The following is a 25,021-nucleotide window of genomic DNA, read 5'->3' as shown; positions in this document are numbered from 1 at the left end:
GAGGTAGAGGGAGAGAGAGAGAGAATCCTTTTTTTTTTTAAGATTTTATTTATTTATTTGAGAGAGAGAGCATGCGAGCACAAGCAGGGTGTGGGGCAGAGAGGGAGGGAGAAGCAGGCTCCCCACCGAGCAGGGAGCCCCGTGCGGGGCTCGATCTCAGGACCCTGGGATCATGACCTGAGCTGAAGGCTGCTGCTTAACTGATTCATCCACATAGGTGCCAGAAGAGAGAGAATCTTAAGCACGCTACACACCCAGCACGAAGCTGCTGTGGGGCTCCATCTCATGACCTTGAGATCATGACCTGAACTGAAATCAAGAGTCCAATGCTTAACTGACAGAGCCACCCAGCCTCCCTGGTCAGTGATTTTAATTCTACCCATTCTAGTGATTGTGGAATAGTATCTAATTGTGGTTTTAATTTACATTTCCCTAATGATTGATAATGCCAAATACCTTCTCATATGCTTATTTTTTTCCCTTCAACATATTATCTTTGGTGAAGTGTCTATTCATGTCTTTTGCCCTTTTTAAAATTAGATTGATTTTCTGATTTTGATTATCATTAATGCTGACTTCATATAACAAATTGGAAAGTATTACATCTTCCTTAATTTTCTAGGACAGTACGTATAATTTTGGTATTTCTTCCTTAAATACTTGGTAGAATTTACCAGTGAAACCGTGTGGGCCTATAGTTTCCTTTGCAAGAATGTTTTTTAAACTATAAATTCAAATTAATTACTGGATACAGTTTAATTCATGTTATCTATTTCTTTAGTGAGCACTAGTACTCTGTGTTTTTCAAGGAATTTAACCATTTCATGTCAGCTGTCAAATTTGGCATACCTTTTAAAATAATTTCCACATTATATTTTCAGTATCTGTAGAATCTGCAGTGATGTTCTTTCATCTATGATATTGGTAATTTGTGTTCTCTCCCCTTTCTTCCAGTTAGTCTGACTAGAAGTTTATCAGTTTTATTGATATTCTCAAACAATCAGCTTTTAATTTTACTGGGGTGCCTGGGTGGCTCAGTCGTTGAGCGTCTGCCTTCGGCTCAGGTCATGATCTCAGGGTCCTGGGATCGAGCCCCGCATCGGGCTCCCTGCTCAGCGGGAAGCCTGCTTCTCCCTCTCCCACTCCGCCTGCTTGTGTTCCCTCTCTCGCTGTGTCTCTCTCTGTCAAATAAATAAATAATATCTTTAAAAAAGAAAGAATGGCATGCTCTATCGACTGAGCCAGCCAGGTGCCCCAAGGGGTGCCTGGGTGGCTCAGTCGTTGAGCATCTGCCTTCGGCTCAGGTCATGATCCCAGGGTCCTGGGATCGAGCCCCGCATCGGGCTCCCTGCTCAGCGGGAAGCCTGCTTCTCCCTCTCCCACTCCGCCTGCTTGTGTTCCCTCTCTCGCTGTGTCTCTCTCTGTCAAATAAATAAAATCTTTAAAAAAAAAAAATTTTACTGAATTTTCTGTATTGATTTTTTTCTTTCCTTGTTTTGTGGCCTTATGTTAATTAATCCTTTCTATCTACTTGAGTTTCATTTCCTCATTTTTTTCCTCCTAGTTTTTAAAGGTAGATTATGAGTTCATTGATTTGAGATTTTTTCTTTTGTAGTGAAGATATTTTATCCTATACATTTTCATTTAAATACTGTTGTGTTCCTGGAATAAACCCTACTTGGTCATAATGTGTAATCCTTTTTATAATTGCTGAATTTGTTTTGTTAGTGTTTTATTAAGGATTTTTGCATCTATGTTCATAAGGGATATTGATCTATTATTTTCTTACAATATCTTTCAGTTTGGCATCAGGGTAATGCGAGCATCTTAAAATGAGTTGGGAAGTGTGCCCTCCTTTTCTATTTTCTGGAAGATTTTGTGTAGAATTAGTATTCCTTCCATAAATTGACAAAGAAGACATGAGGGCATAGACTTTTGTCTGTGGGAAGATTTTTCACTCCACACTCAGTTTCATGAACTGACATAGGGTTATTCAATTTATCTATTTCTTGAGTGAGCTTTGCCACATTCTTTCAGAGAATCTATTTGCATACAGCTGTGTGTAATATTCTCATATTATCCTTCAATGTCTGTAGGATTTTCAGCAGTCCTCCCCTGATTTTACTCCTGCAAATAGTAATTTTGTCCTCTCCTTTTTTCTTGGTTAGGGTGGCTAGAGATTTATCAATTTTATTGATCTCTTCAAAGAGCCAACTTTGAATTTCATTGAGTTTTCTCTGTTTTTCACTTGTTTACTATTTCATCGATTTCTGCTTGTATCTTTAATATTTCCTCTTTTCCTCTTGCTTTGGGCTTAATTTGCCCTTCTTTCTCTAGTGCGTGTGTATGTTTTAGGAGGAAGCTGAATTCATTGACTTACGACCTTTCTTATTTTCCAATATAAACACTATTCTCTAAATGTCCCTCTGAGCCTGCTTGAGAGAGCTCCCTGACCTCCCTCGGTGATAGCACACATGTGCTTTATATCAGTGCAGTGCGCGATTCCCACCCATTCCGTGCTCAATCAGGTTTCCTGCCCTACCTCCGGGGGCAGGTGGTTCTGCTTTACTGCTCACTCAGCCCCAGAGACCTTTGCCCGGGAATGGCGGTGAGAGGGATTGCTCTTTGTTTCTCTGTTCAGGGTGTGGGTAGATGGGCATTCTTGTTCCCCACTTAAGTGCAGGCAGCTTTTACTTCTCGGGTTCCTTTCAGTGGTGATTTCCCTCTACCCAACACAAGGGCGAGAATCTTGCCTTTCCATCCCAAGGGGGCAGACAGCTTTTTGCCTCTACCCCTCCATCAGATTTCAGTAGATCTTTTCTTGAACCTTAGTGCTGAGAGTGTTTCCTGCGTTTCCCTGTACAGCTGAAGGCTTTTGCTTCCTAAGAGAGCAGGTTGCAAGAAGTGGGCGGTGTTTTGTCTTGGCCAGGTGAGACAGATCGTGAGGTCTCCTGCGCTGCACCAAGAGCACAAGGCTTCCAGCCAGGGAGAAGTGATTTGACTAAATGCAGGGCTCCGTTTTTGTCTGTGTCTCCCATGAATTCTAAAGTGTCACACTCTTCCAGCTATTACGGATTTGTGAAATTGTTACTTTTCTTTTTACTCCTTTATGGTGGCCGCTTCTTCCTCCAGTGCTTTGCAAAAGGTAAAGCAGTTTGCATCTGTACCTCCTCAGGAATACAGACCTTTTGAAATTCAGTTCATCTGGTTGCCTTTCGACTTCAGTTCTCCGACTGGCTTAAAAAAGTTATGATTTGGGGGATATTTTGGATTTTTCTGTTTGTGTGGCATAATGTTCTCTTGAGGTTTTCTGCATCTTAAGCAGAAAGAGTTGATGTATTTGGTGCATCTATTAAGAGAAAAAAATAAAGGCTGAAAATCAATCTCTAATACATATCTCAAGAAATTAGAAGAAAAACAAATGTAATCTAAATAGACAAAATAATAAAACAATAAAAAATAACAAAATAGAAAATAAACGTACAATTGAGATAATTAACCAAGTCAAAAGTGGCATTGTTGAAATCACTAAAAAAAATATCAAACCTCTGTTCAGAGAAGGAAAAAATAAAAGATACCAATATCAGAACTGAAAAAGGAAACAGTACAGTTTCTTCAGGAATTTAAAAATATAATAAAACTGATATTATGAACAGATACTTGTTACTGAATTTCACAATATAAATTAAATGGGCAATTTCCTTTAAAAGCAAACATCACCAAAACCAATATAAGAAGAAATAGAAAATCTGAATAGTCTTATATCTACCAAATATATTGGATCCATAATTAAAATCTTCATATATATATATGTATATATATATATACCTTCCCTTGCATAAAAAAAATAGGTCTAAATGATTTACTGTCGAACTTATGAAACTTTTGTAAAACAGATAATGTTAAAGAGAATGGTGAATAAAAAAGAAATTTTCCTACCTTGGTTTGTGCATAGTTATAATAACAAAACGGGCAGAAATTTTAAAAAATCTATAAGCCAATGACTCTCATGAACAAGGATGTGATGATTCAAAGCAAAACGTTACCAAATTCATCAAAGAGTGTATGAAAATATGAGACTTCAGGAATAAGTTGGGGTTATCCAGGAAATCTGAGGTTGGTTTAACATTTTAAAATCAGCCAGTATAATTTCCCACAGTAACAAGGGAGAAAACCTTGTAAGTTTTTCAATAGATGCAGGAATAGCATTTGGTAAAATATAACACCACTTTATGATAAAAAAATAAGTTATTTGTAAGCTAAGAGTAAGCTTCAAATTACTTTAAAGATATCTACAAAAAGTATAGTATATAGCATACTAATTGGTTATAAATATTAAAAATTTTCCCTCAGAAGAGGGGAACCCTCTTACACTGTTTTTGGGAATGCAAACTGGTCAGCCACTCTGGAAAGCATCATGGAGTTTCCTCAAAATTTAAAAATAGAACTACCTTATGACCCAGCAACTGCACTACTAGATATTTATCCAAAGGATATAAACATAGTGATCTGAAGGGGCACATGCACCCCAATGTTCTTAGCAGCAATGTCCACAATAGCCAAACTATGGAAAGAACCCAGATGTCTATCGACAGATGAATGGATAAAGAAGATGTGGTGTGTGTGTGTATAAATATATATATGGTGGAATATTACTCAACCATCAAAAAGAATGAAATCTTGCCACTTGCAATGACGTGGATGGAACTAGAGGGTATTATGCTAAGCGAAATAAGTCAGTCAGAGAAAGACAAATATCATATGATCTCACTCATATGTGGAATTTAAGAAACAAAACAGATGAACATAGGGGAAGGGAAGGAAAAATAACATAAGATGAAAACAGAAAGAGACAAATCATAACAGACTCTTAAATATAGTAAACAAACAGGGTTGCTGGAGGGGAAGCAGGGTCATGGGATGGGGTAATTGGGTGATGGGCATTAGGAGGGCACATGATGTAATGAGCACTAGGTGTTATATACAACTGACGAATCACTAAATTCTTCCTCTGAAACTAATAATATACTATGTTAATTAAATTGAATTTAAATTAAAAAAAAATTCCCTCAGAGATTAGCACTAAGGCAAGGACAACCATACTTACTATGTTTATTCATTATTGTCCTAGGTGTTATATCATAGCCATTACAATGAAGCCAGAAGAAAGATGTAAAGCTTAGAATAGAAGAAATAATGCTATTATTCACATACAGCATGATGGGAAGAATAGAAAAATTCTAAAAAATATATAAACGTAAACCACTAGAGTTAGGCAGTGAATTTAGCCAAGAAATAAAATCAATTAAAAACCAAACTGGGGAATCTTGCATGATACCATGGGGGAAATCAGAGGGGGAGACAAACCATGAGAGACTATGGACTCTGAGAAACAAACTGAAGGTTCTAGAAGGGAGGGGGTGGGGGGATGGGTTAGCCTGGTGATGGGTATTAAAGAGGGCATGTACTGAATGGAGCATTGGGTGTTATACGCAAACAATGAATCATGGATCACTACATCAAAAACTAATGATGTAATGTATGGTGATATAACATAATAAAATTTAAAAAACATGAATAAGTATTTGCAATCATAAAAAAAATAAAAACCAAACTGGGGTATAGAATTTTTAAAAAATGATACATTGACAATAGCATCCATCCAAACAAGCATGAGAATAAATCTAAGATAATAAAGAAGTGAAGGGCTATGTAGCCTGAGTGAATTGGAAATCTCAGTAGTCATTTTTTCCCAAATTGTTTTGCAGACCTCACAGGCAGATGCAAAGTAATTATGAAGTTGGGGTGTCCATTTTATTCATGTACTTTATAATTTCATACTTTCATAAATTTATGTTACATAAGTTTATATATCAAATATTTAATATAACTAGTAAAAGATGAAGGATATAATATACATGTGTCCCATAGCAATGACAAAGAATCTTAATATTAAAAAATTTAATTTTATAAATTAAATTTGCACAAATCAAAAAATAAGTGATGAGCAGAACAATATGTCTTAAAACCTTAAAAGAAACAGGTGTCTTACTGGAAAAATATACAAATGGATTATACACATACAAAAAAAGTTGTCAAACTGACATTTAATTGAAAAGCATACAAAATAAAAAGTTCATGCAAAAACCAATTTTCCCTTAACAGATTGGCCAAAATTTTAGATCTAGAGTTGTGTCTAGATACTCCCATAAAACAGTGGTAATCTTGTAAGGTGGTGGAACTTTCTTGAGAGTAATAGGACAGTATCTTTCATAACTTAAAAGATAAATATCCTTTGATATATAAATTTATTAGCCAGAATGTTACTAACACCTAGAAACAATGTTAAATAATTTGTGAAGTGTCTATTTTTGATAATAATTTTCAGTACAAGACGCTGGAGATACAATTCCTTTACAATTACATCTACAAAGCCAAGTCAGTATTGTGCTAAATGGTGACATAGTGGAAGATTTCCCACTAAAATTAGGAACAAGTCAAAATCTACCAATTTAACCAAATTAGGTACATGTGTATGTGTGAACATGGAATGGTCTAGGGCATGTTAGTATGTCTTAGTGTTGATACGAGTTGATATAGATTTTGTGGCAGGAAGTTAAGAAATCTCTTTGAAAATTCATGTTTTAATGGTGAACTAGGAGACAAGTCATTTGCTAATAGGATATGTTGCACTATTAGACATATGAGGAAGATATACAATGGCTTCTGCGAGGATAAGAGAGGAAGCTGAGTAGGGAAACACAGAAGAATAAATAGTATTTAAGTTTATGTTCATTCAACAAATATTTATTGATGACCTGCTGTGCCAGGCACAGGCTATACCAGTGGGTGAACAAGACAAAATCCCTTTCCTCATGGAACTTCCATGGTATGAAATGATGTGTACACTCACTTGATTTCAGAGACAGGGAATTTCTTTTGTCATGTTGCTATTAAGACATGAGGTATTGTCACAAAGAAATGTTGGTTTCAAGAGAGTATAATCTGCAGAAGGATGATAGTCTATCACCCCCAAGAAGATACCACATTTGTGAATACACCAACTTTTGTGCATTGATAGTTTGGCTCTCAGTTGTTTTAGGCTCAGAATCCCAAGTTTCACAGCACTCTGTCAATGGCAGATTCATATTGACTAGTCTATCAATACAAATGTTTAAAATCAGACTGCTGGGGTGCCTGGGAGGCTCAGTCTGTTAACTGTCTGCCTTTGGCTCAGGTCATGATCCCAGGGTCCTAGGATTGAACCCCTCATCGGGCTCCCTGCTTGTAGGGAGCCTGCTCCCTCTCTTTCCCTCTCGTGCTCTCTCTCTCTCTCAAATAAATAAATAAAATCTTAAAAAAAAAATCAGATTGCTAATTTAATTTAGAAGGGAGAGTAGCTTTCCTAGTGATTTGAATACTCATGCCAGCATAATCTTTGCAGTTTCTCTTTGTAGTCAGAACTTCTTGGAAAATCAAGTCAGTCAGAGGGTTGCTTACTGAATATGAAACCAGGAAAAGAGAAATTATATGGATGGATTGCTTAATGACAAGCTAAGTTACAGGATACATGTAGGTCACATGAAGTTATTCATCTCAGATATCTCTTGGAGGTTACTGGTGAAAGTCTTTGCTTTCATATTCATTTAAGGGAAAAACTTATTAGTGATTTTGGAAATCATATTTAGTGCCCAATCTCTCTCTCTCTCTCTCCTGCTGTGCTTAGATGTTGTATTAGTTATCGTAGCTGCACAAAATTACCCCCAAAACATGGCAGCTTAAAACGATGAACATTTATTATCTTGTACACTTTCTGAGGATCAAGAAGTATGGGATTAGTTTTGCTAAGTGGTCCTTACTTAGAGTCTCAGGAGTCAAGCTACAGCCAGGGCTGCATTCTGTGAGGACATGAATGGAGCTAGAGGATCTATTTCTAAGTTCACTTAAATGGCTGAAGGAGGCTGCAGTTCCTCACCACCTGGTCCTCCCCGAAGAGCTGCTTATGACATGAATTCCCCAGACCCAGGGAATAGAGAGAGAGGTAGAAACCAAGACAAAAGCCTCAGTCTTTTATGGATTAATCTTGGAGATGACATATTATCCTTTCTGCCATTTTCTCAGTCATTCTGACCACTGCTGCTACAATATGGGAGGGACCATATAAGGATTTGAGTATCAGGATGCAGGAGTTATTGGGGACTATTTTGGAGAATACCCACCACAGATGGGTACAGCTTCTGTTTTTCTCTTTGCTTCTAGATTAACCAACCTGGTGTTCACACATTCTTCCTTATGCTATACTAAAACTATCCATTAGATTATTATAAAGTCATGTATACCTTGCTTGAGAATCATCCTATCCCTTTGAGAAGATTTATTGTGTGTTAATCTTGAAGTTTACTTCTTGATGAAAATCTTACTTCTTTCCAAGTTCTTGGGGGACCAACATTTTTTGTTAGCTAATTATGAAAATGTAGCCATACATGTGCCTTAATGACTAAATCTTAAGAGATTCTAATCAATATGTCACATTTTAGTTTGGCTATTTTCTTCACACTTGGTTTTATTCATTTATCTTGTTGTGCCTACTTAACATTAGTGATAAATGCTAATCCTCCTTTTTTCCCCATTGCTTTTTTGGGGAGAGAAGAACAAAATAGGGGGAAAAAAAGTAATTTTAAACTAACCTCTGAATCTTTATGTAATTATTAAAATATATGATTTCAAATTGACATTAGGATGAAAGTTATATAATGGAATAAAAAATCACATGTTTAGATTTCATATATTTTATGTGGAAATATATACATATATACAAATATATGTAGTCACTGAATGGAAATCTATAGCTTGGTTAATATATATTCTGTTCACTTTACATTAAAGGGCACTACTCACAAATACTAATAGCAAAGGGATGCCTTGATAAACAACTCTGATGATCTGTTGGTAAACTTTGGTTTTAATGGAGGCCTGTGGAGCATGAAAGAGAAAACAAAACATCCCCTGAGAAAGTAAATGCACTAAATATTGACATGAACTAAAAAAAAAAAAAAAAAAAAAAAAAAAAAGAACAACCCAACAAATTGATTTAAGAAATGTAACTTCTGGGTGCCTGGGTGGCTCAGTTGGTTAAGCGACTGCCTTCGGCTCAGGTCATGATCCCAGAGTCCTGGGATCGAGCCCCGCATCGGGCTCCCCCTTCTCTGTGGGGAGCCTGCTTCTCTCTCTGCCTCTGCCTGCCACTCCCCCTGCTTGTGCTCATTCTCTCTCTCTCTGTCAAATAAATAAATAAAATCTTTAAAAAAAAAAAAAAAAAAGAAATGTAACTTCTCAATTACAATATCATATATTATTCACGTAGCCACGATATGATAAAATATTTTTCTATTTTCTATAAATAATTTTATATTTCTGACTGTATTGAATATATTAGAAGAAATTATATGTGAACATTTTATGGTATTTAATAATTCAGTTCCTCAGCAGAATTCTCTGTCTTGATTATATATATAAATGACCGCTGCTCATAGTATGGTGGAAGTATATGCAATTTCTAAAATCATGAGATAGTAAAGAGAAGCCAAAATAAAGAGATAGAAGAAAAATAGCCCTTAAGCTTGAGGAAAACTTAAGTAACAATTTGCATGGTGACAAGTTTATTAAGAAATGTCAAGATTTTTTTTTTTTTAGGATTTATTTATTTATTTGAGAGAGAGAGTGCATGCTCACACAGGGGTGAGGGAGAGGAGAGAGAGAATCCCAAGCCAACTCTGCCCTGAGTCTGGAGCCCCACTTGGGGCTCTATCTCACGACCTTGAGCAGAAATCCAGAGTCGGATACTTAACCAACTGAGCCACTCAGATGCCCCAAAATATCAAGCTTTTTAACACCATCTCTTGAGAATGATAGAATCACCAAGAGAGACTCCTAGAAGTGGAGCAAATAAATGACTGAATCTTCTCTAGTTACATCATGAGTTTGCCACATAATCCTCCTATATTTAGTTTTAATTTTCTGAAAGAATGAAATTACTGTTCTTAAAGTGACTTCAATGAACACAATGATTGCTGCATCAAAATATATACAAACACTTTTAGAGAAAAGATCTTTATAATGTTCAAAATAATATGACTTATTGACAAAAACATAAATACACAGAGTAAATGTTTATTGCATAATGATATACTCTTTGCATATTTGCTTATTGATAATTTTATTTTTTAGAAGCAGGATATTTAGAGCAGTGTTCGCCTCCTTGATTACAAGCCAGTTTTCTTTTAATTCCAGGTCTATTGAGATATAATTGACATAAAACATTATGTAAGTTTAAAGTGTATATTGTGATGATCTGATACACTTATACGCTGCAAAATGAGTGCCACAGTAGTGTTAGTTAATACCTTACATAATTACCATTTCTTTTTTGTGGTAAGAACATTTAAGACCTATTCTTTTAGCATCTTTCAAGTATATAATTCAGTACTGTCAACTATAGTACATCTGTTGTACATTAGATCCCCAGAACTTATCATATAACTGGAAGTTTGGACCCTTTGATGGATGTTTCCCCATTTCCCCTGGCAACCACCATTCTACTCTTTGTTTTCATTAGTTCATCTCTTTAAGATTCCACTTATAAAAGATATCATACAGTATTTGTCTTTCTTTGTGTGACTTCTGTCACGTAGCATAATGCCCTCAAGGTCTATCCATGTTGTAAAATGGCAGAATTTCTTTCTGTCTCATGGCTGAATAATATTCCATTGTGTGGATGTATGTATATACCATATATATATATATATATACACAGACACACACCACATCTTCTTTATCCACTCAACTGTAGTTAGGCACTTAGGTTGTTTCCATATTGGCTATTACAAATAATGCTACAAGAATGCAGGAGTGCAGAGATCTCTTTGTTATCCTGATTTCATTTCCTTTGGATACATACCTAGAAGTGAAATTAGTAGATCATACAGCAATTCTATTTTAATTTTTCAAAGAAATCTCCACACTATTTTATGCTGGCTGTATCAATTTATATTCCTACAAACAGTGCACGAGATTTTCTTTTCTTCATCTATTTACTTTGTTATCTCTCTTTTTTTTTTATAAAGACCATTTTAATAGGTGTGAGATTATACATTATTGTGGTTTTGATATTCATTTCCCTGGTGATTAGTGACGTTGAATATCTTTTCATGTACTTGTTGGCCATTTGTCTGTCTTCTTTGGAAAATTTCTTTAGTTTGCCCATTTTTAATCATATTTTTGCTTTTTTAACTATTCAGTAAATATTATATGAATTCTTTATATATTTTGAATATAGCCCTTTATCAAATATATAATTTGCACATATTTTATTCAGTTCATTAGGTTGCCTTTTCATTTTGTTAATTGATTCTTTTGTTATGCAGAAGGTTTTTAGTTTGATGTAGTCCATTTATTTATTTTTTGCTTTTGTTACCTGTGCTTTTACTGTCATATCCAACAAAATTATTGCCAGGACAATGTCAAAGAGATTTCCTTATATTTTCATCTAGGAGCTTCAGGTCTTATGTTTAATTCTTTAATCCATTTTGAATTATTTTTGTGAATGTTATAGGGAGCCAGTTTCATACTTCTGTATGTGATTACCTAATTTTCTCAATACTGTTTATTGAAGAAACACTCTTTTCTCCATTGAGTATTCTTGGCTCCTTTTGTCAAATGTTAGTTGTTTGTACATGTGAGGGTCTATTTCTGGGCTCTTGAGCCTATTCCATTGATCTATGTATCTATTTTTATGCCAGTATCATACTGTTTTGATTGCTATAGCTTAGTGTATGGTTTTTTTTTTAAGATTTTATTCATTTATTTGACAGAGAGAGACACAGTGAGAGAGGGAACACAAGCAGGGGGAGTGGGAGATGGAGAAGCAGGCTTCCCGCTGAGCAGGGAGCCCGATGCAGGGCTCGATCCCAGGATCCTGGGGTCACAACCTGAGCCCATGGCAGAGCCTTAACGACTGAGCCACCCAGGCGACCCGATTGCTATAGCTTTGTAATACAATTTGAAATCAGAAAATGTGATGCTCCCAGCTTCATTAATCATTCCTAGGATTGCTTTGGTTATCTGGAGCCCTCAGGGGTTCCATAAAAATTTCAGGATTTTTTTTTTTTCTATTTCGGTGAAAAATGCTGCTGGAATTGTGATAGGAATTGCATTGAACTTATAGATGGCTTTGAGTAGTATGGACATGTTAACAATAATTTTTCTTCTAATCCATAACATGGGATATCTTTCTATTCATTTGTCTTCATTTTCTTTCATCAAAGTCTTCTAGTTTTTTTTTAAATTTTTTTATTGTTATGTTAATCCCCATACATTACATCATTAGTTTTAGATGTAGTGTTCCATGATTCATTCTTTGTGCATAACACCCAGTGCTCCATGCAGAACGTGCCCTCCTCAATACCCATCAACAGGCTAACCCATCCTCCCACCCCCCTCCCCTCTAGAACCCTCAGTTTGTTTTTCAGAGTCCATCGTCTCTCATGGTTCGTCTACCCCTCCGATTTCCCCCCCTTCATTCTTCCCCTCCTGCTATCTTCTTCTTTTTTTTTTTTCTTAACATATATTGCATTATTTGTTTCAGAGGTACAGATCTGAGATTCAACAGTCTTGCACAATTCACAGCACTTACCAGAACACACACCCTCCCCAGTGTCTATCACCCAGTCACCCCATCCCTCCCACCCCACCCCCCACTCCAGCAACCCTCAGTTTGTTTCCTGAGATTAAGAATTCCTCATATCAGTGAGGTCATATGATACATGTCTTTTCTCTGTTTGACTTACTTCGCTCAGCATAATACCCTCCAGTTCCATCCACGTCGTTGCAAATGGCAAGATCTCATTCCTTTTGATGGCTGCATAATATTCCATTGTATATATGTACCACATCTTCTTTATCCATTCATCTGTCGATGGACATCTTGGCTCTTTCCACAGTTTGGCTATTGTGGACATTGCTGCTATAAACATAGGGGTGCATGTACCCTTTCAGATCCCTACCTTTGTATCTTTAGGGTAAATACCCAGTAGTGCAATTGCTGGATCATATGGTAGCTCTATTTTCAACTTTTTGAGGAACTTCCATACTGTTTTTCAGAGTGGCTGCATCAGCTTGCATTCCCACCAACAGTGTAGGAGGGTTCCCCTTTCTCCCTGCATCCCCGCCAACATCTGTCATTTCCTGACTTGTTAATTTTAGCCATTCTGACTGGTGTGAGGTGGTATCTCATTGAGGTTTTGATTTGGATTTCCCTGATGCCGAGCGATATTGAGCACTTTTTCATGTGTCTGTTGGCCATTTGGATGTCTTCTTTGGAAAACTGTTCATGTCTTCTGCCCATTTCTTGATTGGATCATTTGTTCTTTGGGTGTTGAGTTTGATGAGTTCTTTATAGATTTTGGATACTAGCCCTTTATCTGATATGTCATTTGCAAATATCTTCTCCCATTCTGTCGGTTGTCTTTTGGTTTTGTTGACTGTTTCCTTTGCTTTGCAAAAGCTTTTTATCTTGATGAAGTCCCAATACTTCATTTTTGCCCTTGCTTCCCTTGCCTTTGGCGATGTTTCTAGGAAGAAATTGCTGCAGCTGAGGTCGAAGAGCTTGCTGCCTGTGTTCTCCTTTAGGATTTTGATGGACTCCTGTCTCACATTTAGGTCTTTCAACCACTTGGAGTCTATTTTTGTGTGTGGTGTAAGGAAATGGTCCAGTTTCATTCTTCTGCATGTGGCTGTCCAATTTTCCCAACACCATTTGTTGAAGAGACTGTCTTTTTTCCATTGGACATTCTTTCCTGCTTTGTCAAAGATTAGTTGACCATAGAGTTGAGGGTCCATTTCTGGGCTCTCTATTCTGTTCCATTGATCTATGTGCCTGTTTTTGTGCCAGTACCATACTGTCTTGATGATGACAGCTTTGTAATAGAGCTGGAAGTCCGGAATTGTGATGCCGCCAGCTTTGCTTTTCTTTTTCAACATTCCTCTGGCTATTCGGGGTCTCTTCTGGTTCCATACAAATTTTAGGATTATTTGTTCCATTTCTTTGAAAAAAGTGGATGGTATTTTGATGGGGATTGCACTGAATGTGTAGATTGCTCTAGGTAGCATTGACATCTTCACAATATTTGTTCTTCCAATCCATGAGCATGGAACGTTTTTCCATTTCTTTGTGTCTTCCTCAATTTCTTTCATGAGTATTCTATAGTTTTCTGAGTACAGATCCTTTGCCTCTTTGGTTAGATTTATTCCTAGGTATCTTATGGTTTTGGGTGCAATTGTAAATGGGATCAACTCCTTAATTTCCCTTTCTTCTGTCTTGTTGTTGGTGTATAGGAATGCCACTGACTTCTGTGCATTGATTTTATATCCTGCCACTTTACTGAATTCCTGGATGAGTTCTAGCAGTTTTGGGGTGGAGTCTTTGGGATTTTCCACATAAAGTATCATATCATCTGCAAAGAGTGAGAGTTTGACTTCTTCTTTGCCAATTTGGATGCCTTTGATTTCTTTTTGTTGTCTGATTGCTGTGGCTAGGACTTCCAATACTATGTTGAATAGCAGTGGTGATAGTGGACATCCCTGCCGCATTCCTGACCTTAGGGAGAAAGCTCTCAGTTTTTCCCCATTGAGAATGATATTCGCTGTAGGTTTTTCATAGATGGCTTTTATGATATTGAGGTATGTACCCTCTGTGCCTATACTCTGAAGAGTTTTGATCAAGAAAGGATGCTGTACTTTGTCAAATGCTTTTTCTGCATCTATTGAGAGGATCCTATGATTCTTGTTCTTTCTTTTGTTAATGTATTGTATCACGTTGATTGATTTGCGGATGTTGAACCAACCTTGCAGCCCAGGGATAAATCCCACTTGGTCATGGTGAATAATCCTTTCAATGTACTGTTGGATCCTATTGGCTAGTATTTTGGTGAGAATTTTTGCATCCATGTTCATCAAGGATATTGGTCTGTAATTCTCTTTTTTGACAGGGTCTTTGTCTGGTTTTGGGATCAAGGTAATGCTGGCCTCATAAAATGAGTTTGGAAGTTTTCCTTCCATTTCTATTTTTTGGAAGAGTTTCAGAAGAATAGGTATTAATTCTTCTTTAAATGTTTTGCAGAATTCCCCTGGGAAGCCATCTGGCCCTGGGCTTTTGTTTTTTGGGAGATTTTTGATGACTGCTTCAGTTTCCTTAGTGGTTATAAGTCTGTTCAGGTTTTCTATTTCTTCCTGGTTCAGTTTTGGTAGTTGATACATCTCTAGGAATGCATCCGTTTCTTCCAGGTTATCTAATTTGCTGGCATAGAGTTGCTCATAATATGTTCTTATAATTGTTTGTATTTCTTTGGTGTTGGTTGTGATCTATCCTCTTTCATTCATGATTTTGTTGATTTGGTTCATTTCTCTTTTCTTTTTGATAAGTCTGGCCAGGGGTTTATCAATCTTGTTAATTCTTTCAAAGAACCAGCTCCTAGTTTCGTTGATCTGTTCTACTCTTCTTTTAGTTTCTATTTCATTGATTTCTGCTCTGATCTTTATTATTTCTCTTCTCTGCTGGGTTTAGGCTTTATTTGCTGTTCTTTCTCCAGCTCCTTTAGGTGTAGGGTTAGGTTGTGTACTTGAGACCTTTCTTGTTTCTTGAGAAAGGCTTGTATTGCTATATACATTCCTCTTAGGACTGCCTTTGCTGCATCCCAAAGATTTTGAATAGTTGTGTTTTCATTTTCATTGGATTTCCATGAATTTTTTAAATTCTTCTTTAATTTCCTGGTTGACCCATTCATTCTTCAGTAGGATGCTCTTTAGCCTCCATGTATTTGAGTTCTTTCCGACTTTCCTCTTGTCATTGAGTTCTAGTTTCAAAGCATTGTGGTCTGAAAATAGGCAGGGAATGATCCCAATCTTTTGGTACTGGTTGAGACCTGATTTATGACCTAGGATGTGATCTATTCTGGAGAATGTTCCATGGGCACTAGAGAAGAATATGTATTCCGTTGCTTTGGGATAGAATGTTCTGAATATGTCTGTGAAGTCCATTTGGTCCAGTGTGTCATTTAAAGTCTTTATTTCCTTGTTGATCTTTTGCTTAGACGATCTGTCCATTTCAGTGAGGGGGGTGTTAAAGTCCCCCACTATTATTGTATTGTTGTCGATGTGTTTCTTTGCTTTTGTTATTAATTGCCTTATATAATTGGCTGCTCCCATGTTAGGGGCATAGATATTTACAATTGTTAGATCTTCTTGTTGGATAGACCCTTTAAGTAGGATATAGTGTCCTTCCTCATCTCTTATTACAGTCTTTGGTTTAAAATCTAACTTGTCTGATATAAGGATTGCCACCCCAGCTTTCTTTTGGTGTCCATTAGCATGGTAAATGGTTTTCCACCCCCTCACTTTCAATCTGGGGGTGTCTTTGGGTCTAAAATGAGTCTCTTGCAGACAGCATATCGATGGGTCTTGTTTTTTAATCCAATCTGATAGCCTGTGTCTTTTGATTGGGGCATTTAGCCCATTTACATTCAGAGTAACTATTGAAAGATAGGAATTTAGTGCCATTGTATTGCCTGTAAGGTGACTGTTACTGTATATTGTCTGTGTTCCTTTCTGGTCTATGTTGCTTTTAGGCTCTCTCTTTGCTTAGAGGACCCCTTTCAATATTTCTTGTAGGGCTGGTTTCGTGTTTGCAAATTCCTTTAGTTTTTGTTTGTCCTGGAAGCTTTTTATCTCTCCTTCAATTTTCAATGACAGCCTAGCTGGATATAGTATTCTTGGCTGCATATTTTTCTCATTTAGTGCTCTGAATATATCATGCCAGTCCTTTCTGGCCTGCCAGGTCTCTGTGGATAGGTCTATTGCCACTCTAATGTTTCTACCATTGTAGGTTACATATCTCTTCTCCCGAGCTGCTTTCAGCATTTTCTCTTTGTCTCTGAGACTCGTAAGTTTTACTATTAGATGTCGGGGGGTTGACCTATTTTTATTGATTTTGAGAGGGGTTCTCTGTGCTTCCTGGATTTTGATGCCTGTTTCCTTCTCCAAATTAGGGAGGTTCTCTGCTATAATTTGCTCCATTATACCTTCTGCCCCTCTCTCTCTTTCTTCTTCTTCTGGGATCCCAATTATTCTAATGTTGTTTCGTCTTATGGTATCGCTTATCTCTCGAATTCTGCCCTCGTGATCCAGTAGTTGTTTATCTCTCTTTTTCTCAGCTTCTTTTTTTTCCATCATTTGGTCTTCTATATCACTGATTCTCTCTTCTGCCTCATTTATCCTAACAGTTAGTGCCGCCATATTTGATTGCACCTCATTAATAGCCTTTTTGATTTCGACTTGGTTAGATTTTGGTTCTTTTACTTCTCCAGAAAGGGTTTCTCTAATAACTTCCATGCTTTTTTCAAGCCCAGCTAGTATCTTTAAAGTGATGATTCTGAACTCTAGATCTGACATCGTACTAATGTCCATATTGAGTAGGTCCCTGGCAGTCGGTACTACCTCTTGTTCTTTTTGTTGAGGTGATTTTTTCTGTCTTGTCATTTTGTGCAGAGGAGAATAGATTAATGAGAGAACAAAATACTAGCAGGGTAACAATGTCCCCAGAAAATATACTCTAAACAAATCAGAAAAGACCTGAAGCAGTGGGAAAAGAAAAGGAAAGAGAGAAAAAAGAAAAAAAAAGAAAAAGAAAAAGATAAAGATAAAAACAAAAACAGAACAACAACAACAACAACAAAAAACGGAATGTGATCAAATCTGATCAGGCTGCTATATAGATCAGTGCCACCCACTAGATTTTGGGTGTAATTTGGTCTGTTAGAAGAAAGTGCCTCCCAAAATTTTAAAGAAAGAAAAACTTATATATGTACAAAAAAAAGGGTTGATATGATGAAGGGATGGAATATGATTGTAAAGATGGAAATTATAAAAAATTTTATAAAAGGAATTGATAAGAAGTTGTTTGAAAAAAGAAAGAAGAGGATTTAAAAAAAAAGGAAAAAAAAGGGAGAGAATGTGATCAGGCAGGGGAGTAGAAAAAAACTATACACTAGAGATTTAGGGTATATTTTGATCTGTTAGAAGAAACTATCTCAAAATTTTAAAGAGAGAACAACTTATATATATATATATATATATATATATATATATGACAAAAATATGGGTAACTACTATGAAGGGATAGAATATGACTCTAAAAATGAAAAATAAAAATGTTTTTTAAAAAAGGGATTGATAAGATTTTGAAAAAGGGAAAAAGAAAAATTCAAAAAAAAAAAAGAAAAAAAAGACAGTTAAAAAAAAAAAATTAACTTTGAAAGACTAAAGAATCATGGTAAAAAAAGCCATGAATTCTATGTGCAGTATTCCCCTAGCGCTGGAGTTCTGCTGTTCGCATTGATCGGTAAACTTGGTCTTGGCTGGCTGTTCTCGCTGATCTTCTGGGGGAGGGGCCTGTTGCCCTCGTTCCCAAATGTCTTTGCTGGAGGCGGAATTGCCCTGCCCTTGCCGGTCCGGGCTAAGTAATCTGCTCGGGTTTGCTCTCCGGAGCTTTTGTTCCCTGTAAGCTTTCCGTACAGCTTTGGAGGCAGAGAGTGAAAATGGCAGCCTCCCAATCTCCGCCCCAGAGGAGCCGAGAACTCGGGGCCCCGCTCCTCAGTGAGCCCCCAGAGAAAAGCCGTCAGTCACTCCTGTCTCCCCTGTCTCCGGCCGCACTCCGCGCTCACCCGGCCTGTGACTGCATATTTCTATCTCTGGCACCCGACCCCGGGTGGAGTCTCCAAACCCAGCAGATCCCTGCGGTGCACTCCCGTGCTGCTCCTCCCGGGGGAGGAAGGGGAGTCTCCCTGGATCTGCCACTTGTTGGGTCCCTGCTGGAGGAGCAGTGGCCTGACTGTGCTGCGGATCACGGTTTATGGCAACCCTGAGCTGAGAGCCTGCGCCTCGGCTCCATCTCTGCAGCCGGCTTCCCAGCTCTGATACCTGGGAGCTCTGCCACACTCAGGCACCCCCGGTCTTTCTGTGACCCCGAGGGTCCTGAGACCACACTGTCCCACAAGGGTTCCACCCCCCACTTAGCCACCTGAGTGACGTCCCTCAGCGGAGCTGACTTCTAAAAGTTCCGATTTTGTGCTCCGTGGCTCTATCACTTGCCAGAAGCGCCCAACGGAGGCCCCTCCCCCGCCCTCTATCCTCCCGAATATTGCCTCGGATTCACTTCTCCGCATGTCCTACCTTCCAGAAAGTGGTCGCTTTTCTGTTCAGAGAGTTGTTGCTATTCTTTTCTTCGATCTCCTGTTGAGTTTGTAGGTGTTCAGAATAGTTTGATCCCTATCCAGCTGAATTCCTGAGAGGAGACGAAATCCAGGTCTCCTACTCCTCCGCCATCTTGCTCCGCCCCCCAAAGTCTTCTAGTTTTTAGTGTACAGGTCTTTTTCCCCTCCTTGGTTAAATTTTTAACTATTTTATTGTTTTAGATGCTATTGTGAATGGGATCAACTTATTTCTTTTTCAAATATTTTGTTGTTAGTGTATAGAAATGCAACTGATTTGTGCATGTTGATTTTGTATCCTGCAATTCTACTGAATTTGTTAATTAGTTCTAACAGTTTTTTGGTGGAAAGTTTAGGATTTTTTTATATATAACATAGTACCATCTGCATTAGAGACAACTTTACTTCTTTTCAGTTTAGATGACTTTTATTTCCTTTTCTTGTCTAATTAGTGTGATTATGATTTTCATTACCATGTTGAATAGTAGTAGGAGTGGTCACCCTTGTTTTTGTCTTGATCTTGGAGAAAAAGCTTTCAACTTTTTACCATTGAGCAAGATGTTGGTTGTGGGCTTAATATATATGGCCTTTATTATGTTGAAGTATGTTTCTTCTGTATCCAATTTGTTGAGAATTTTTACCATGAAAGGATGTTGGATTTTTGTCAAATGCTTTTTCTGCATCTACTGAAATGACCATGATTTTTTATCTTTTATTCTATTAATGTGATTCTATTACTTGTATTGATTTGTATATAATGAACCATCTTTGCATCCCAGGGATGAATCCACTTGATCATGGTGTGTGATCCTTTAAAAATACTGTTGAATTTAGTTTGCTAATATTTTTATAAAACTTTTTGCGTGTATATTAACCAGGGATATTGGCTTGTATTTGTTTGTTTTTTAGTGTCTTTATCTAACTTTCTTATCAGGGTAATGCTGACCTTTTGTAAAATAAGTTTGGAAGTGTTCCCTTCTCTTCAATTTTTTGGAAGAGTTTGAGGAACTAGTGTTAATTCTTTAAATGTTTGATAGACTTTACCAGGGAAGCCACCTGGTCCAGGGCTTTTTTCTTTGGGGACATTATTGTTTATTGATTCAATATCAATATTGGTTTGTTCTAGTTCTTCATGATTCAGTCTTGGTAGGTTCTATGTTTCTAGATATTTGTGCATTTCTTCTAGGTTATCCAATTTGTTGGCATACAGTTGTTCAGAGTAGTCTCTTATAATCCTTTTTTTCAGCTGTAGTGTCAGTTGTAGTGTCTCCTCTTTCATTTCTGATTTTATTTCAGTCTTTTTTTTCTTAGTCAATCAACAAAAAGTTTGTGTTTGTTAATTTTGTTTATCTTTTCAAAGAGCTAGCTCTTAATTTCCTTGATTTTTCTATTGTTTTATGGTCTCCATTTATTTCTGCTGTGATCGTTGTCATTTCCTTCCTTCTACTAAATTTGGGCTTAGTTTGATCTTCTTTTTCTACTTCCTTGAGGTGTAAAGTGAGATTGCTTATTTGAGATCTTTCTTTTTCCTTAATGTAGACATTTATTGCTATAAGTTTCTCTGTTAGAATCGCTTTTGTTGAATTATATAAGTTTTGGTATTGTGTTTCCATTTTCATTTGTTTCAATCTATTTTTCGAGACTTCCCCTTTGATCTCTTCTTGACCCATTGGTTGTTCAGGGCTGTTTTGTTTAATTTCCACATATTTGTTAATTTTTCAGTTTTCTTCTTGTTACTGCTTTCTAGTCTCACACCACTGTGTTAAGAAAAGATACTTGGTATGATTTCAGTCTTATTAAGCTTATAAAGACTTATTTTGTAACCCATTATATGATCTATCTCTGAGAATGTTTCTTGTACACTTGAGAAGAATGTGTATGTTGCTGCTCTTGGATACAATGTTCTGTACATATCTGTTAGAACCATTTGGCCTAAAGTATAGTTCAAGTCCAGTGTTTTCTTATTTACTGTCTGGATGATCCGTTGTTAGAAGTAGGGTATTATAGGCTCCTACTATTATTGTTGTCAGTTTCTCCCTTCAGATCTGTTAGTATTTGCTTAATATACTTGGGTACCCGAATGTTGGGTACATCTATATTTATGATTATTGTATCATCTTGATGAATTGACACTTTTATTGTTATGCAACAACCTTCTTTCTTTACCATTTCTGGCTTAAAGCCTATTTTTTTTCTGACATAAGTATAGCTAACCCTGCTCTCTCTTGGTTTTCATTTGCTGGAACATCTTTTTCCATCACTTCATTTTGAGACTATGTGTGTTCTTAAATCTGAAGTGAGTCTCTTATAGGCAGCATTTATTTGGGTCTCATTTTTATTTTTTTGTTCATCCAGCCATTCAATGACATTTGATTGGATAATTTAATTTATTTACATTTAAAGTAATTGCTTATTGATAAGGACTTACTAATGCCATTTTATTAATTATTCTGGCTGTTTTGTAGTTCCTTGTTCCATTCTTTCTCTCTAGCTGTGCTCCTTTGATAATTAATGATTTTTCATAATGGTGTCTTTAATTTTCTTCTCTTTATCTTTTGTGTATTTAGTGTAGGTTTTTGCTGTGTGGTTGCTGTGAAATTACATAAAGCATTATGTATAAAAAATGGTCTATTTTAAGCTGATAACTTCGATCACATACAAAAACTCACCTTTTAGTCCCCCTTTTATGTTTTTGATGTCATGTTTATCTCTTTCATGTTGTACATTCATTAGCAAATTAGCCACAGTTATTTTTAAATCTTTTGTCCTTTAACCTTTATACTACAGTTAAGTGGCTAATACACTACCATATTATGGTATTAGAATATTCTGAATTTGACTATGTACTTACCTCTATCAATGTGTTGTATATTTTCATGGGTTTTTTTTAAAGATTTTATTTATTTGACAGAGACAGTGAGAGAGGGAACAAAAGCAGGGGGAGTGGGAGAGGGAGAAGCAGGCTTCCTGCGGAGCAAGGAGCCCAATGTGGGGCTTGATCCCAGGACCCTGAGATCATGACCTGAGCCGAATGCAGATGCTTAACAACTGAGCCACCCAGGTGCCCCTATTTTCATGTTTTCATGTTAATAATTACTGTCCTTTCAGCTCAAAGAACTCCTTTCAGAAGTTCTTACAAGGTAGGTCTAGTGGTAATGAACTCTGTCAGTGTTGTTTGTATTGTATCCTCTCTTTCTCTCTTCCATTTCTGAAAGACAAGTTTTCCAGATAGAGTATTATTGGTTGACAGTTTTTTTTTTTTTCCTTTCAGTACTCTGAATGTATCATATTAACTCTGTCCTGCCTATAAGATTTCCTGAGAAATCTAATAGTCTAATGGGAGTTCCATTGTAAGTTACAAACTTCTTTTCCGTTGCTGCTTTTAAGGTTTTTTCTTTGATTTTTTACAGTTTTAATATGATGTGTCTTAGGAAGAGTTCTTTAAGTTGAATTTATTTGGTGATCTATAAATTTCATGAACTTGAATGTCCAAATCTCTCCCCATATTTGGGATGTTCTCTGTCATTATTCCTTTAAATAAGCTTTCTGCCCCCTTTCCCCTCTCTTCTGCTTCTGGGACCCAAATAATCGGCAGATTGTTGCTCTTGCTATAGATCATGTAGCCTTTCTTCATTCTTTTCATTATTTCTTTGTTCTCCTTTGAATAATTTCAAAGATCTTGTCTTCTAATTCATAGACTCTTTCTTCTACTTGATCCATTCTTCTGTTGATCTCCGTATTGTATTTTTCATTTCATTCACTGTATTCTTCAGCTTCAGAATTCTTGTTTGGTTCTTATTTATCTATTATTTCTAATTCTTGATTAAACTTCTCATTCTGTTCATGTATTGTTTTCCTGATTTTGTTGAATAGTCTTCCTGTATTTTTTTGTAGCTCATGGAACTTCCCTAAAACAGTTATTTTGAATCTTTATGGGATAAATTACAGATATTCATGTTTTTGCAGTTGCTTACTGAAAGAATGCTGTGATCCTTGGTGGTGTCATGTTTCTTTAATTTTTCATGTTCCTTGAAGTCCGTGTTGCTACTTCTGCATTTAAAGTAGCAGTCACTTCCTCCTGTCTTTACTGACTGGAGAGAAATGTCTTCTGTCAGCCCTCATAGTTATTCTCTAGTATTCTCTGACCTTCCCTGGATACACCTGATCCATGTTTCTTGCACCCTCTTGTGGTAGAATTTTAAAACTTGCATTAAAAAAAAAATCAATTCTGCAATGCACCCAGCTGGTGCTGACAGTCTCTCTCTCATTTTCCTAAGGGTAGAGCTAAAGCTCAAGTGTGTGGTGTCTTCCTCTCCTGGAGATTAGGGACCATCTTTTTGCATGTGCCCACTAGCCATCTTCCAAAGCTCATTGTTACTGTCATTGGGAATACATTGAAGGTCTCAGCCACAGGGTTGGGGTATTTGAGTTGGGCAGAGTGCTGGTGGTGCCTATGGGCCAACTGGGAAAATTTGCTAATGAAGTGTCCCTAGTGATTGTGGGGTAGGCTTTTTGATAGAGTCTGTGACACCATGTAGGATCCATGTCCCTTTAATGCCCTGTGAGAGTCTTATCTGCTGCTTTCAGCTTCTTCCTACCCCAAATTATGCAGCTCATAACTCAGTACTTTGGATGGGACAAGAGAGAAATGGGCTGCTTGGACAGTTTCCTACACAGCTGAGGAGCTGGGCACTCACTCATATGCTCTTACTCTCCCCTTTCAGGAGAAATCATTGGCCAAGAAGGTCTCTCTTGGCACTAAACTGTGCTGTCTTGGGAGAGGGGTGATGTAAAGTTGAACTGTTTCTCTTCCCCAGTGTATCCAAACTAAATTTTTGCTTCAGTGGTATGCTAGAACTTCTCTGCTAGAAACCTGGAATTTCACAAGGGCTCTCTCATTTGTGGGTGGTTGTCTAAGACAGTGTTCCCCAGATGCTCCCAGAATATAGCCAAGAGGGGCTGGAGCCAGGACTGAGGTTCATATACCTATTACTCAATGTAGGGGTAGGCAAGACTCCTCCTGGGTACTTTGGCATATAGCGTTGGATCTCACAAGGCACTTATGTCTGTGGATAGATGCCAAATTATTGTTGAAGGAGGATATGAACAAGGGACATCTTATTTAGCCATTTTGCTGACCTCACTCCTAAAGCCAGTTTCAGTTAGCTGAATATTTGCTGAATATTTACTTTATCTCCACCAGGTTGACATTCTGTGATGGGGTAGAGATTAAATAAGCTTAAGTGTTACACAGGCTGCAGTGTGCAAAGTCATAACAGAATTAGGGAGCATTTATTCTTAATTTCAGTACATGATAGAAATGTGGACCTCAAAATTGGTATTTGTAAATGCCTGCAATGGCAGCATTTTTTAAAAAAGATTTTATTCATTTATTTGTCTGAGAGAGAGAGAGAGAGCACAAGAAGGGGGAGCGGTGGGCAGAGGGAGAAGTAGGCTCCCTGCTAAGCAAGGAGCCCAATGCGGGACTCTGTCCCAGGACCCTGGAATCATGACCTGAACTGAAGGCAGACACTTAACCCACTGAGCCACCGAGGAATTCTTTGCCAGCACTTTTTTTTTATATGTACAGAATTGGTTACATATGTATTAAAATATTTGGATCACTCCAAGTAAAAAGGTATATTATCTCAGGATCCTTTCTCTTTATGCTCATTACAGGAAGGAGTAAATTTTACAGTAAA

At 37.2% G+C, this 25,021-nt stretch overlaps 2 long non-coding RNA genes across 5 annotated transcripts in view; one reads left to right on the top strand and one right to left on the bottom strand.

Moving 5' to 3' along the window:
* LOC118548026 (uncharacterized) overlaps positions 1-25,021 on the top strand; it is a 258,620-nt gene that overhangs the window by 92,246 nt on the left and 141,353 nt on the right. The gene's annotated exons all lie outside the window — the stretch shown is intronic.
* Positions 1-25,021, bottom strand: part of LOC118548024 (uncharacterized) — a 109,650-nt gene that overhangs the window by 2,834 nt on the left and 81,795 nt on the right. For 2 of the 3 annotated variants that reach the window (XR_004923398.2, XR_013447061.1), the window contains one exon: positions 2,543-3,349. This is a non-coding gene — a long non-coding RNA (uncharacterized LOC118548024). The remainder of the gene's footprint in view (positions 1-2,542; positions 3,350-25,021) is intronic. The other variant, XR_004923397.2, reaches the window with a different exon arrangement.

Source organism: Halichoerus grypus, chromosome 1 (assembly GCF_964656455.1).
Source record: "Halichoerus grypus chromosome 1, mHalGry1.hap1.1, whole genome shotgun sequence".
Taxonomy (NCBI): domain Eukaryota; kingdom Metazoa; phylum Chordata; class Mammalia; order Carnivora; family Phocidae; genus Halichoerus; species Halichoerus grypus.
This window is presented reverse-complemented; position numbering and strand designations above follow the sequence as displayed.